The sequence below is a fragment of the Triticum urartu genome, chromosome 1A (assembly GCF_056163025.1).
Source record: "Triticum urartu cultivar PI428250 chromosome 1A, HENAU_Tu73, whole genome shotgun sequence".
In the NCBI taxonomy this organism is placed as follows: Eukaryota; Viridiplantae; Streptophyta; class Magnoliopsida; order Poales; family Poaceae; genus Triticum; species Triticum urartu.
Genome location: NC_141873.1, coordinates 483,091,392 through 483,103,450, shown reverse-complemented (window position 1 = coordinate 483,103,450; position 12,059 = coordinate 483,091,392). Strand labels below are relative to the sequence as shown.

Genomic DNA, 12,059 nt, shown 5'->3' with positions numbered 1-12,059 from the left:
AGCACACGAGGTTTACGAGTTCAGACCCTTCTCGGAGGAAGTAACAACCCTACGTCTCGGTGCCAGGAGGCGGTCGATTGAATTATGAGTGTATGTGTAACAGGGGTGCGAACCCTTGGCACTGAGGAGGGGGGTGGCTTATATAGAGTTCGCCAGACCCCTCCAGCCCTCAGTAACGCAGGGTTTAAAGTACATTAAGGCTGGGCATTACTGGTAACGCCTCTAATAAAGTGCTATGATGACCATAAAAGCTACTTAATGACCGACTGTTTGCGTGCAGAGTAACTTTAGATCTCCTAGCAGTCGAGTGATCGGCTTCGTGGTCGAGTGATAACCGTGTGGTCGAGTGTCTTGAATCCGTCGAGTGGGACACCTCCAAGTCGAGTGAAAGATGACTTCTCCAAGGAATGTTCTTGGGTGGGGCACTTAGGACAGGTCCATGCCCCTACCCTAGATACATAGCTTCGTCAGCCACCGCCTTGGATCTGTTCCATGATTTTCTTTTTAATAAAGCATGCACGTCTCATTTATTTTATTTTGAAATTATGCACGTCTCATTAACATAACAGAAAGGTACAGATCGCAACAGGCACACACTCACGCGAAGACACCAGACGGAGCTGGAATCTTGGAGAAAGGACGTCCAAACAAAGAATAATAGAACCACATCCCTGGAGGCCACAAGGAGAGCCCGCACACCTCGGGCCGCCGCCACCGCCGAGACGACCGTCGATGAATCAATCCATCTGTGAGCAGGAGAGAAGCGCCGCAACAGAAGCCAACACGAACAGAGGCACCATACTGATGAAGGCCATCGGTCAGGGACACACTCCCGTTCCACCGCCTCTGGATCTCCTTCTCCGGCGAGAAGGGCCACCAGATCCCCCGTCTAGCCAGCTGCAAACAGGTCTCCAGAGCAGCCGGCATCTGGAAGTCGCCGCGAACCAAACTTACACGGCCATCACCACCGCAACACCTGTACAACTACTCACAAGCCCGTCGGCAGCTCCAGCTCGAGAACCACCGAGGCGGGGACGGGCCTGGAGGACAAAAGGCCAGATTTAATTTCGTCACCGCCGCCTCAGCAGCACCGACCAGACTACACAGGCCCATAGGCTCCTCGCCGTCGCCGGCAAGATGGGGCAGGAGACGGGAACCCCTTTATTAGACGCTACGGCGGCGCCGCCATCCGAGTGGTGCCCAACCCACCCTATCTACGCGCAGGCGGAGTCCCGGAGCTCCCCCACACCTCCCGACACCAGAAGGCCATCGGAGGCGAAGAGGAGTAGCGAGAACGCCGGCGGAAGTTCTGAAATCTCCGCCAGGTCGCTTCCTTTTCACCTTTATACTGTAGCAAGGGGAAAATGAGAGATTCACTCGGCTGAGCGGAGGGATATGTGCGTTTTTGCAGAAGAGAAGCGGGTTTGCCTCCTGTACGTTGGATCAGGATCTAACGGTCTAAAATGATAGGTGGCAGGCACACCATCACCACCAAGTGGGAATTTTATAGGAGTAGAGATTTTCATCAATGCGGGCATGGGTAATCCAACCGTGCCGTTTATACAGCCCTTGGGAATAGGCGAATTCTAAGGCAAGTGGGGAGGCGTTCAATATTTACTGCCTTTATAAAGGGATAAGGATTCCCTCTTCCTCTCCCATGCCTTCTCTCTACGCCTGACGAGGACATGTATTGAGGGTAGGGTAACAGGCCTAACCTAAAAGCCCTACCCATGGACATCGTATACTTTGTACCGGGCCCCTGGGCCAGATCGCCGTCCAGATGTACCGCAACTTGAAAGTCACTCGGACGGCAACAACCACTCGGAGCACGGCACTTCACTCGACGAGCTCATTCCACTCGGCCGTGTAACTCACTCGGATATGCAAAGACCAATAGTCAGCATGACGGTTTTGTAGTGGGCAGGCATTATGGCATTGATGCTCCACCGTGTAACATAAGGGGTGAGGGGGTGGCGCACTCTATATAAGCCACCTCCCACCACTAGACTGGGGGCTCTTTTCTTCCACCTCTCTCTTTCTCACCATTAGTCTCAGGACATAGCTCAGGCATGGAGATCCGCTCTCCTCTCTCTCTCAAACACACCATGTAACTCTGTGTTCATGATAGATAAAACAAAACCTCTCCGGAGCACGAGACGTAGGGTTGTTATCTCCATCATGAGAGGCCTGAACTCGCTAAAACCACCGTGTCACCCATTTGCATCTCGATAGATCATGCTCCTTTATCCTACCCCTCTCTTATTGTTGAAATCGGTCCCACGACAGTTGACGCCCACCGTGGGGCCTGGTGTCTATCGAGCCATGATGCAAATGGTTTTTTCTTCAATCTTCAACAGCGAATCAACTACCATCGCCAAAGAAATTGGCCGCTAGAGCTTTTGTCATCGCGCCATTCGTACAAACAAAAGGATCAGAGAAGTATCCATTTAATCTAGTCTTTTTACAGTACATTGTCTAACAACGTGTTTGTCTTTTCCTCCTATAGGATCAGACACACCCATGCATGAATAAATCAGACAAGAGATGGGGAAGGGAAAAGGGCATCAACACGATGCGTGGGTCGTGGCCATCCGTCCTCACGCACGGCCGCCAGCGCGCCGGACTGCACCTCCTGCTTCCTCTTCTCAATCGACTTCAACCCGCCCGTCAGCCGGCTGCAACGAGCGCAGGTGCTCGACGGTCCTTCTGGCAGCATGGGCGCTCGGCTGTGGTCACTATGACGTGCGCGCAGGCCTAGTACTGCAGCGGCCTCTCCGCGACGTCCTGACACGGCATGTTGCGGCGGCGTCCCTCGTGAACCGCCGCACGGCGACCCCCGCGATGGATGCACGGGTGGGACGCGGCACCAACGCCCGGGCTGTCCACGTCTCCGATCACGACAAGACGGGAGCCGCCGGATCGACTCAGTGCCGCCCACGCGCGGCCTCGCAGGAAGACGCCGCCCAGCACTCGAATTCGTCGCGGCCGCCTCTCGCGGTGGATCCGTGCCAAAAACCGCCGCTGCCGTGGCCGTCCAGGGAGCTCTGTGCCCCGCCTTCCACTTTCCTTCTAATCTTTAACTAGTAGACTGCCCGTGCGTTGCCACGGGCTCTTGAAATAGTTTGCAAGAGTTACATGTTAACTTTCTAAGGCCTCGCCCCGCCGTAGATCCAGACCCCCGCCTAGGCCGCCGCCTGCCGCCGCGCTGCCCCATCGCGTTCGCCTCCGCTCCGGCCACCCCGACCCCGCCCGCCTCCTCTTCGGCCGCCTCCGCCTCCGCCTCCGGTCCATCCTCCGCCCGGCCCCGCTCCGTCCGCCTCCTCTCCGGCCCTGCTCCGTCCGCCTGTCTCTCCGGTCCGCCGCCGCCCCGCTCCGTCCGCCTCCTCCCCGCTCCGTCCGCCTCCTCCCCGCTCCGTCCGCCTCCGCCCCGCGCCGCACGTCGCCGCCCTGCTCCCCGCTCGGCCGCCGCCCGCTCCCCGATGGCGCCGAAGAAGACGCCGAAGGGAAAGTCCGGTTTCTTCGGCATGAGGGCGGAGCCCTCTGGGAACTTCGGACTGGAGTTCTCCGACGCCGGGCAGCGTTGGTGGCTCGGCACGTATCCCACCGCCAATGAGGCTGCTCGTTCCTATGGTGGCGGTGTGGCGTGCCGGACGGCCGAAGACGGACCTAAACTTCCCGGAGGTCGAGTCCCAGCCGGTGGCGGAGTGGCTCGTGCCGCAGGGCATCCGGATGGAGGAGATGCCGGCTAAGAATGCGAAGAAGAGACAGGCGGTATCGCTCCCGGCGAGAGCGACGAGGCGGCGATGACTTGGTTTGCGCGATTTGCAATTTGCTGCAAAGCCATCTCTAATGAAATGCTATTTGCTACATTTTTAAATAGGAAAATTATTCCAATCAGCCAGCCGTAACTCAACAGACCAATCTATAATGAAATGCTATTTGCTATATTTTCTATAACTCAACAGACCAATCCGAACCCACATTTTCTAAAGTAAAAAAAATTATTTCCCTTGATAGATCAAGATGCCATTTGGCATTTGCCCGACTGCTATGTTCCTACACACGCAGAGCAAGGAATTAAGAAAAGGAAGAATATCATGATGTTCGTGGCACTTGCCAGGTCTGCCATGCTACCATGGCATCGTCTTTTTAGTCTCTACCCACATGCCGAGTTGAGAAATAATCTTCAGATATACCCACTGCTAACACACTCACGTACATAATGGCCCTTGGCTGATTGACTTGGCTGGCTGTTAACCCAAGCACACAACATACAAAATCAGTTAATGGCCACACGTATGCATTGTTTACTTTATTCCAATTGTGATGCAATCCTGACACCTACTCTTCCCGTCCGCTCGCCCATCACGGTAATTGCCTACTCGCCGCTGGTGCCAACCGCTCGACCTCGCCACCGCCGCTCGCCACTCAGTCTCCACCGGCTGCCCATTGCCTCTTGCGCCACCCGCGCGCTCGCTCGGCCCAATGTTGTTGATTGGAATGTGGGGCTGAAGGTAATCCATGGACAGGTTTTAGTTCTGCTTGCATCAATCTTTGGTACTTGTCAATCCATCTAACGCACAAAAAAATCGACTCTCAGACAGAAAAGTGATCTAACTCTATTGATGAGCACAACAGTACATACCATCCCATCATGATGTTGCCATCTCTCACACTTGATGATTACATCTTGTTATTTCTAACATGTACACCATCGGGCGATTGCTTTATTAGAAATATATTTACACAATATGATCAGAGCAACATCAAGGAGTCGGACGCTGGTGCACAGATTCTCCTCAGATTCCACATGCAACCCTTGTAGAGAAGAACGACATATTTTTCTTAGGTGATTTTTGACCGAGCTCCTACATAAAAACTCAAAGAAATCATGAGGAGCATGGAGCCAAGCAAACTAATCAGAGTAAATCATGAGGAGAAGCCTCTCAACCTACTACAGGGAATCGAGTCAAGATTAATTCATGTAAGAATTAAACCGTAATGTAGATCAACAACCCAGTAGTTGATAAAATAACCCTGACACAACCCATTAATACAAAAAATGGTCACAGGAAGTAGATTGAGATTGTGCAGATATCATGATCTACGAACCGTATCTACGAATATTGATTGCAAAGTCACAAACAGAACCTCCTCACATCACAAAACAAATGTTTCATCAACAGAAACTCTAGTGAATGCCAATTGGATTATATAAGTAAGATAGAGACGTCGGAAAAAAAAAGATAATTCAAAGAGTATATATTCTATTTCTTACTTGACATCACAGAGAATGCAAGTCAAAGATATTGCGATACATCTTACCCTTCTATAAATTGACTGCAAGGCACAATCCCCAGCACAATATACAGAATGAATTGCTCCTATGGTCCAAGTATTGCATAAATAGTTATATACAGACTATTCAACAGTGAGCATAAACATGCATGTACTACCAAAATCCCTTTGCTATGGAGCTTAGTCTGCATGTCTATTCGTCTTTCTGTAAATCAGTTGTGCCCAAGATGTGCTGACAGCTCACCAGCCTCTCCCCGTTTACCAATAAAATCAAAGCAGCTCAAAGCAAAAAAAAAAAACATAGATATATCTACCAAGATGATTAGGAGTCAGAGGGAATTCAAGATAAACCAAGAGAAACTTCCACATTCAGTCCTACAGTTGAACATCAAATTCAAAGCAAACGGGGAAGAATCAATGGGTCAGGGGTAAGGATGCAGTGTGTGTGTGTGTGTGGGGGGGGGGGGGGGGGGGGGGGGGGGGACAGCCCACTAAGCCGCTGCGAAGAAAACCCGCAAAACGGCGCCGGGCCAACCACATCATGTCAAGCGGTCTCAAATAGTCCGACCGCTTTGTCCAGCGGACGTCGCAGTCTCGCGTATCCTGCGAAAGGGAGAAAACTCTCCTGAGAATTCCTGTCCTTCTCGACGCGATAGAGGTGCACGACTGTATTGTATAACAGGCTCATCCCACACAGTGTGCACTCCACAATTTGTGCCCCAGCGACAACACCAGGCATGCCACGGAGCTCATGATGACCCAGTTGGTCCGGCTGTGCGCATCAGCTGAGGACGGGTGGTTGTGGTGGCGCACCCGGTGGCAAAGAGTGTGATGCGGCGATGAGTGTGCGGCGTGTCCATGGCGGGCGGCGAGGCGGCGCTGCCGGAGTAGGTGCTGGAGATTGTTCATGTGCGTGCAATAGGGAACCTGATCGGGACCTGAATAATACGGCAAAGGATACACTCTCGCCGGTGTGTGTGGTGCAAGTCAGCTTGTACCAATGCCTACCTGCTCTATATTTAGCCATCCGTCACAGTTGCATGGCGCATCTTGTGTAGGTTAGCTATAAGATGTAGGAGTACTCCGTAGGACGACGAACGCCCGCGTTAGCCAGTGCGGGCTGGTCGCTGCTCGCTCCGCTTGCATCCAGAGTCAGGGGTAGGGACTGAAGGGAGAAACAGTTGGGAGAAAGCCACCGCCGCTGGCAGAGCGCCACCATCAGGAGGACGTGCAATCGCCGGGTGCGCACCACCATCAGGAAAAACGAGCCTCTACTCAGACCGGCGAGGGTAGGGACCGCCGCGTGCAACTACTGGAAGGATGAACGAATCAATGTGGCAGCCATCGGCGACCGGCTCGTGGGGCGAACGAAGGATGGCAGATCTACGTTGTGTGGGCTGCTACCACTCGTTGGCGGCATAGAAGATCTACAGGGGCGAGGGGAGCGGGCCATCAAGTGGGGGCGAATCGAGATCTGAAGGGAGGGGTACTCACCTACATGGCCAGAGTCGCGAGATCGCCAAGACGGGGGCTGCCGAGTTCGATTGGCCGGAGTCTCAGGCTTGGGCTTTGGCGATGCCTTGGCGCGCCTTTCCTACCCTATGATTGATGCTGTTTACTGGACACAAAACAAAAGCGAAAGTGAAAAAATATATGGATGCAAGCAATAATCAAATGTATAGTCAAATTATTATTTTGGTAGTATAATGTTGCATGCTTATGGTTCCCAAAAAAAAGTAATGACAGATTATATGGCTGTACAATGTTGCATGCTTACATTATCATGACACATTCTGTTTTGTATGAGTAAAACAAATTTTAATGATTCATATCTTAAATTATACAGTATTTAGTGCCATTAGAAAACATCACACGTCACAGACTAAGTTCTTCCAATCTGAAATATCTTGAGCTATTTGCTTCATAACTAAAACTATGTACGGAACATATGAGCTTCAGAACTTGGCATGTACAGTTGCAGATGCATCATATCTGTTTTAACTAAAAAATAGAAAAACCAATAACGAATATCCTGATTTTACAGAAGTATTTAGAGCTACATTCCAGGCAGTGTATTATACATAAAAGATTTATTGATAGTTAGCCTACTGCATTTAGGAATCAAGATTTTCCTCCGCTAATATGACAATAACCTAAGTTTAACTATATCTCGCCAATTTGAAATCAACAGCAGAAACCACATCGTACATTTGAGAAATGGTAGTTATGCAGCAATCAGTAAGCTAACAGATTGAATTGAATTGAACACTGAAGTCTGGTAAATGAGAACATATATATCTCACTGAATTACATTCGATGGATTGAGGTTGCAGTATGGTATCCTGGACTGCAATCATGTTCCTGGTGTCCTAACGGAGTCACCTGCACGTTAAGTTGAGGCGCAGCTAAATAAAAGATCATTCTTTACCGAAGAGAACGGGGCAGCGATTTTTGATTATGTGATTTCTCAATACATTATACAAAGCCATGAAGCAAGTTTTTACCGAAGAGGGTAGCCCATCAGGTTCCCTACTGGATTTTTCTGGTGTCCTATTTTATTCTGTTGTTCTTTTCTGGAAATACCATACATCTAGTTAGCTACTCTGTGTCCCGGTGTCTTGGTATATCTTAATTTTGGTTTCAGTTCAAAGGTCTTGATCTTCCAAGTTCTCATTTTGACACCTCAAACTGAAAACAACTTAACAAATCAATTGTTTGAATTGAAGAGAAGAATTGCTTATTTCTTCTCCATTAGAAGCTTGCTTGATATATGCCTCAGAGAACAAGCCTCTGGATTATTTGTACATGAAAGTATAGTGTGTGCACAATAAAAGACCAGATTACCTGTAGTAGATGAAGCAAATCATGCCAAATATTGTCTTCTTTCTCCAGGCAGAGTGGTTCTGGGTGGCTGGTTTTAAGCTTTCCAATACTTAATTTATCTCCTCTTTGTCCTATACACACATGAATCAAGAAATGAAAATCAATTGAAATTGGAGGAAGCAATGATATTGGTATGTAAAATAACGACAGTGAAGTTTCACGTGCCTTAGATTGATAAACAACATAAAGCCTCGAGTAGCTCATATGTTCGCATATTGTGAAAAGAGGCACCCTCATGCTTGCATTACCTCATAGCATTGTTTTTATACTCATTCAGACAGATGGTTGCAATAACTGTCCAAAAAGATCCAAATTTCTCCTAAAACATAATAGAAACGTTGTCGGCTTTCTGATCTTTACTTGGAAAACAAATCTGAAACGTCATTTTAAATAGGGTCACCTCCATCATTTTCTAATGAATATATGGGCGGCTCGTCCGCTTAAAATGTAAAGAAATCATAGAGAAAAAGCCAAGCATCTGTACCTGAAGGTGTGTACGAATCTTAGAAAGTTTTCAAGTTTGTGTACTTGGAGATGGTTGTTGGTATGGTAGACTGTCAGGCCATCCAAGTTCATCAGCTTCAGAACCCCCTTTTGAGTCACATCTGCAAGTGTTGGATGCCATGATAAAAGCAATGACATTCAATGGGACATGCCAGCGGAAAATTGCGTCGGAAGGTTCTTCGACGACGAAGCAGCCACGCCGCCAAAATACTATATTACTATGCCATTTCAGTGCAAACACTCCAGAACAAAACACCACACAGTCTGTTTTAGAAACAAAATTCCATAATACCCCAGGCAGTAAAATAATTTGGCTAAGTAAAAAGAGAGCAATTTGCGACATACCTGACATTGACAACGCTATGAAATATCACGTCATTGTCAGTATTGTCAATTCTCTTACTGGAAACGTTATCTTCACTCAGGGATAGTACTAATTTAGTGCAAAGCTGGAGGAAAACAAACAAACGCCTAAACATAGTTTATGAACAAGCAACTGCATGTAGTCTGCAGATGTAAATGAACCTGGGATATAACTACAATTACTAAACTGACATGAGAATCAACACACTTGCAGGGGCATGTAGTCAGCACACATATATGTTTGACACGTGAAATTCCATTACAAGTGACGTGGTATTTTCCTCTACTGAACTACTCCCTCCATCCGTATGTAGTCCGTATTGAAATATCTAAAAAGACTTATATTTAAAAATGGAGGGAGTATGATTTGAAGACCTTAGTAAGGTAAATAAACCTATTCTCATTCAGATCTCTAGCTATTGGTTGATCCAGGGTGAGATCTCAGAGGGAAACAAAACATACTTGGCTTCGGGATCGAGATATTTATTGTATTTTTTATGATTGTTCAGTTTTTGTGCCTGTAACTGGGCTTTGTACACCACCTGGATTTGGCACGAGTTATTTATTGTATTTTTTATGATTGTTCAGTTTTTGTGCCTGTAATAGATATACAACGCACCACATGTAAAAGATTTGTGGCCAGAAAATAGAAAATACAAGAAAATAGAAATAAGCTAGCAAGCCAAACGACAAAGTACCCGTTACAGCGAGCGAGCAAAGGGAAGTGTTTCTCCATGATTATTAACTGAAGATGGACACACATGGTTACCTGCAATTGCAACTCCGACGACTGGTGCTGTAAATACAAGAGAAAGTATTCCCTTTTCCAATAAATTTGTAGCAAGCCCGCGGCGCACAAAAAGTGATAAAATGTACCAAACCTGCAACTATCTCGAACGGACCATTGAGCAAGCACCTTTGGCCAATAAACTAAGAAACATGGATTATATGTGGGATATATTCCAATTAATCGGAATGCATAATTTATAAATCCTTGCCACCGCTTGTGAGAATGTCCACTGGAAGAATCCTCACAAGCAGTGGCGAGGCCAGCCTAAACAATCTGTGGGGTCATTGCAAATTTTCTGAAATTTTTCCTTCACAATGTACAGTAATTGTACAGTGTTCTTAGGCTGTTTTTGTCAAAAGCTGTGGGGTCAGCTGACCCCACAGGTAACACGTAGAATCGCCACTGCTCACAAGCAATAAGTACCAATGTAGATGGTACGTGAATGCAAACTAATGCTAGAAAGGGTAGTCACGGCCGCGTGCTCCATAATGTAAGACTTGCTGTTGCTTCGGGGTGAGATCTCAGAGGAAAAGAAAACATACTTGGCTTCGGGATCGAGATGTCACTACACGAATCCATCAAAACTCGTCGTGTATGAGGCGCTCACCCATGGCGACGGCTGCATCTGGAGCCGGCAGCGAGGGAGACTTTGAGCCGCCCCCTCCTTCCTTGGTGGAACATGGCGGCGGAAGTGATTCTGGACAAGGTGGGGGCTTGGTCTTCGGCGGCGGTGGCGGCCACCTCGATCCCCTCCGTCACGGCCGCGCGAGCGCAAGATCCGGGAGCCGCTTCCTTGATGAGCACGCGTGCGCCACGGACATGGAGCTCCGTCGCCTAACCTTGACGATTTGTAATCGGATCCGGCGATGGAGAGGAAGGGTGGGTGGGGGGGAGGAGGTGGCTGAGCTGGAGATAGGGGAAGCCAGGGGGAGGGGGGCGGCGGCGGCGGAGCGACTGATGGGGGCGGCGCCGCATCACGATCAGAGGGAGAGAGAGGTCGCATCGCGAGGGGTGGATCGAGAGAGGAGCGGGTGCTGCGATGCGAGGTGAAACGAAAAAAACCCTAGACGAAAGTAGTGGGACGAAAATTGACCGGCCGAGACTACCAACTGCTTCATTAGCAGCCTGTTTGGTAGTTTTAGGGAAAGAGAATAGGAGTTTATAGGCAGGAGTTTGTAGAAGGATTAGACTTGGAAAGTGGGCCACTAGTCCCAGTCCCATGTTTGATACTGTTATAGGGAATTGCTTGCGAGAAGTGAGCAAGAGATTAGTCTTCTAAAAAAAATCAGATCTAACCAACAAGAGAGAAGGGAAAAATGTTTGGTACATGTGCAACGGCCAGACTCTTTTTTCGTTCGTCAAACTTCCATTTCCAAACTGAATTACCAGGTCCCTTCAGGGAAGAGATACGAGGGAGTTGCCCCATCAATTCCTCTTCCTTTTCCCTCCACAACTCCTATACCCCCCAATCATACAGGGAATTTTTAGTGCCATAGCCTCTTAATTCCCATTCCCTAACTTTACTTTCCCCCAACCAAACAGGTTGTAGGAGTAGAGATTCCTTCCAATTTAACTCGTGCATGCAGGACATGAATGGCCGTGGGAAAGGAAAACGTCCACTACATGCATGGGCAGTTTTAACTCTTCCTTAATTACCGACTAATTAACTCCTCTTGCATGCACGTACAGATTTTGGACGTGGACACTTTCCTCGTTACTGACTGCGTGGGCCTCCTTCTAAAGGTATAATTGCTTTTTTAAGCGCCTCATCAAGTGAGGATTTTCAGAGTCAGTTTCTTAATTACCGCGGTCAAAACTTCTAAAGGTATAATTGTGCATGCATGCATAACCATCCACGGCCTTTAATCCTTGCAAGCGGATTTACTCCTACGCGACCGACCGCTAGAGCGCTCGATCCTTATCTTCTCTCCCCCTGATTCCAACGGTGGGGGCCCGGGCACGTGGCACTTTGCCCCCTCACTCAACCAAAACAGGAAAGAATAGGGCCTGTCTGAAATCGGCCGCTGAAACGCGCGGGCATCCGTGCAGGGACCCTTCATCCATCAAAATATATGCGTAGCTATGTTTCCTACTAACTTGCAGGTCACACGTCCGTCATCGTCTCCGGACGGTGGTTCACTCGGATAGACATTCCGTTTGAGCTATGTACAGACGACTAACATGTAGTCACCCGACCGGCTCATCTTTTATTCCACTCGAC

The 12,059-nt window shown here is 48.6% G+C and overlaps 1 long non-coding RNA gene across 8 annotated transcripts; it reads right to left on the bottom strand.

Annotated features, from left to right (window-relative positions):
• Positions 1-3,923: 3,923 nt before the first annotated feature.
• Positions 3,924-10,988, bottom strand: LOC125528500 (uncharacterized). 8 transcript variants are annotated; one of them, XR_015604894.1, is made up of 7 exons: positions 8,666-10,982; positions 8,347-8,554; positions 8,143-8,252; positions 7,610-7,680; positions 6,793-6,916; positions 4,646-4,868; positions 3,924-4,573 (listed from the first exon to the last, which is right to left on the bottom strand). It is a non-coding gene; the product is annotated as an uncharacterized LOC125528500 (long non-coding RNA). The 8 variants fall into 8 exon arrangements; XR_015604898.1 differs by having other exon boundaries at positions 3,924-4,552; XR_015604901.1 differs by having other exon boundaries at positions 3,924-4,538.
• Between the last annotated feature and the right edge of the window lie 1,071 nt (positions 10,989-12,059).